Genomic DNA, 4,002 nt, shown 5'->3' on the forward strand with positions numbered 1-4,002 from the left:
CGCATGCGTCGCATCTACCAATGGTTTTAACCCTCATGAAGTGAACCTAGTGGGAGATCTAAACTTACGTTCGGGTCAGTCAACGGTCAAATTTACAGCCATGTTTGTGACAGCTAGCACGATATGTACGTATTTACCCTCCGAAAGGTCGCAGAGTACAGCTGTTTCAATAGTCATTGTTTCATATAACAGCCGTGCCGTTGTTCCAATAGTCATAGTTCCATAAACAGCCGTGCCGTTGTTCCAATAGTCATAGTTCCATAAACAGCCGTGCCGTTGTTCCAATAGTCATAGTTCCATAAACAGCCGTGCCGTTGTTCCAATAGTCATAGTTCCATAAACAGCCGTGCCGTTGTTCCAATAGTCATAGTTCCATAAACAGCCGTGCCGTTGTTCCAATAGTCATAGTTCCATAAACAGCCGTGCCGTTGTTCCAATAGTCATAGTTCCATAAACAGCCGTGCCGTTGTTCCAATAGTCATAGTCATCTTCTGAAATGACGGGTCCTCACATATTCTAGTGAAATGTCCGGTCCCTACATAATCTAGTGAAATGACCGGTCCTCACCTATTCCAGACCTAACCAGAGCTAACATGATCTTCTGAAATGACCGGTACTAACATGACCTATTAAAATACCCTAACTAATATGATGTAGTAAAATGACCTGTACTAATATATTCTAGAGAAGCGACCTGTCTTAACCTAATAACGTTTCCTCCGCCAGCCTGCCCAGCCAAGGACTGAAAGCACATCATCACCGAGTGCCGTGTTAACGATAAACGACCGAATCTTTCTATAGCCGACACGAAAACGAACAAATCGCAAGAGCAATTTTTCTAATAGGCGAACATCAAAAACTATTCAGCTCGGGGGTGGGAGGGGGGGGGGGCAGTTAGGAGTAGGGTCTAAGTTGGAAAGGGGGAGGGAAGGCTAGGAATTGAATAAAATAAACTATACTCTTATTTTTAAAAAATTGGATTTAAAAATCCGAAAGTTTTACAAAGACGATCGTTACTCTTAACGACGGCCTTTTATTTCTTTTAAAATCATAACAATTTACGTGTAATGAAAAAAATAACAGAAACTGAATTGTTGTACTATTCATAATGTTTTTATCTAAAGTACTTTCATCGTTCTTTTATCGGTAACCTCACGTGTTTATTTCTAAATTTAGATACTCAAAGTTATTTTTTTTTACAGAAAAGATGGTTGTTTATAAATTAGGTTTATAAATATGTTTGAAATAAAACTGCAAGTTTCCTGAATGATTATCTTGTCGGCTGATGGTTAAAGCAGTAGTACTTTACGTTCTTTAATTGGTCAACTACCCACTTTAAAAAGTTTAATTTTACAACTTTATGTCCATATTTCAGATCTGGAGGTGTATGCTGTATTTCACACATGAAAATCCATATATCACACATGATAGTCAATATTTCAAACATGAAAGTCCATATTTCAGACATGATTTTTCCAGATCTAGTTGTGTATGTCAGTATTTCAATCATGAAGATCCAAACTTCAGATATGAATGTCTATACTTCATACATGAAGGTCTATACTTCACATATGAAGGTCTATACTTTATACGAGTAGCAACTTCTAATTAAAACATCCAAATGGGCATCTTAACACCTTCTTCTTCGTTCTAAATTATAATATTGAAGGGTATATCATCAAACATAATAAATTATTGCGTGTCAAAATGTTATTCGCCAAAATGGACCGTTGATTTAGAAATGTTCCTGCTTTTCTTTCCCAATCTCCATAGTCTTTGTCCACTCACGAACAATCTGCAAAGCATCGGTTGTTTGAATGGGGAATTATCTCTCTTATATAAGATAACTAGCCGAACTTTTAGATATAGCAATCAAGCGCTATTCTTCACCACCCATAGGTCTACCCTAGATGACGATATAACACCCCCCCCCTATCCTCCCGCCTCCAACGTTCATTTCGTCTATCGTTATATGCGTAAATTGAACGGTAATTAAAAGCAACATGTATTTATCTACATTTGTCACATAAACACTAACAAAAAACCACAATTATATAACGAGTTGCACAGCTTTCGTTGTAACTTTTGTTGCCATGGTAATAATGGCTGAACAAAACCCCACTAAATTAACACGTTTTAATAAAACCACACTAAAAACACATTTCTCGCCGAAATGTAAATGTTTTTCATAAGAAATAATTTCACCCTTTCTCTGACACGCACACAAATTATTTTTAAAAAAAACGACGCTTATTACGAATGAACACGTCAGAAACAGGACATCATTTTCAGACTTAGACCACACGACAACAAGATGAAACACCGTTTAGAAAAAATAAAAGATGGTCCCTGAGTAACTTGCCCTTGTGGCATGGCCCTATAAAACACTGTACATGTCCCACAAGACGGCAGCGTATACAACAAAGGTGGTCTAGACTCTGGCCATCAAACACGCCACTCAGAGAAAGGGGAGTTTGTAGATCAGGAGACGACGGTGCAGTTTGTCAACAACGTATAACTTGTTTTATAATTCCTTCAATATAAACATATTAAGAACAACGAAAAAAAAGAACAATTATATTTTTTTTGTATAAATTTCAAGCTTATTCAACGTCATATGTCTGAACCACCCCCTCTCCCCACCACCTCACGGAAACAGACTCCCAACTACACCATGATCCAAGTTACTTGATTTATGGTCTACATCTTTTCCATACATATCTGACCATTGAAATATCGTATTAATCATATATATATATATATATATATATATATATATATATATATATATATATATATATATATATATGAATTTTCTTGTGAATAAAGCTACAAAACAAAATATTCAATTTTCAGTAGTTTCTTTCGCAATACATAAATTCTAGAAAACGCTTTAACTTTGTTTTGTTTTTAAAAAAGGGGGAGGTAAAAAATCTGGCCACAAAATGCTGAAACAATTTCTGTCACTGTGGCATCATTGGTCCTCCGTGACAAGCCTAAATTATCTCCCCATTTATCACAATTTCCGCTCTTTGATTTTTCTTTTCTGAGACCTCGGCATTGTTTCTCGCGTCGTTTACAGCCAAAAGCCCCCCCCCCCCCCTTTTTTTCCCCTCCCGACCAAAAGCCCCATTTCCCGGCGACTCCTGACGTCGTGAAGCCATTCAAAAGTCCGCGCGAGGAAAGAATAAGATTTAAATAATATGCAAATCTCAAGGGCATTGAGACAGAAACAATGCTCATGACATACCAATTTTTTTAAAAAAAAACCGCTTAGGTCGTTGTTTTTTTTTTACCCAGAAGTCTCTCTTCAAGCCGGAAATCACTCTGTATAACGGAAGTTTTTTTTTAAAACACGGAAGTCCTTTTATATACCGGAAATCCTTTCTCATGCAAGATGTATATTGATATATCAGAAGAATTCCTGTGTGCTGAAAACCTCCTCCTCTTCGCCGATAAATTATTGTGTTCAGTAAGATACATATTTACCGGAAGTCTCTCTCTATATATATACCGGGAGTCTATCGGATAAATGAAGTTTGTCTATAGACAGGAAGTATCTGTTATACCGGAAGTAACACAATATGCAGGAACTCTCACTATATCTGGAAGTTGCTTTGCAGGAAATAATTGATATTTCAAATATGTCTTGACAACCGGAAGTAAGAAATTGTGATTGACGTCATTCGACCGTTAATGATCTAAAATTATCAGATTAGGTTCTGGATGTCTTTAAGAACATCCATCTTTCTTCTTCTTAGTTCTTAAGTGTAATGTTGAACCGGATATCGTGTAGCATAATTAAGTTTGACATGTCAGCCTGTTATGCGTCATATAGCAAGTTGACTCAACATTTCAGTCTGCTTTTTTTGTGCGTATTGTTTTGCCTTCGTCCATCCAAGAACAAACAACAAGGATTTTTTGGTGTGATTTTTAGATTTTTCTTTTCTTAGTTCAGTTGCTGTCACCAGCAAACGAGCCTGATGTACTCGGGATTTGAAC

Source organism: Physella acuta, unplaced genomic scaffold, assembly GCF_028476545.2.
Source record: "Physella acuta isolate Inbredline_101_S28 unplaced genomic scaffold, ASM2847654v3 ptg000192l, whole genome shotgun sequence".
Lineage (NCBI taxonomy): Eukaryota > Metazoa > Mollusca > Gastropoda > Physidae > Physella > Physella acuta.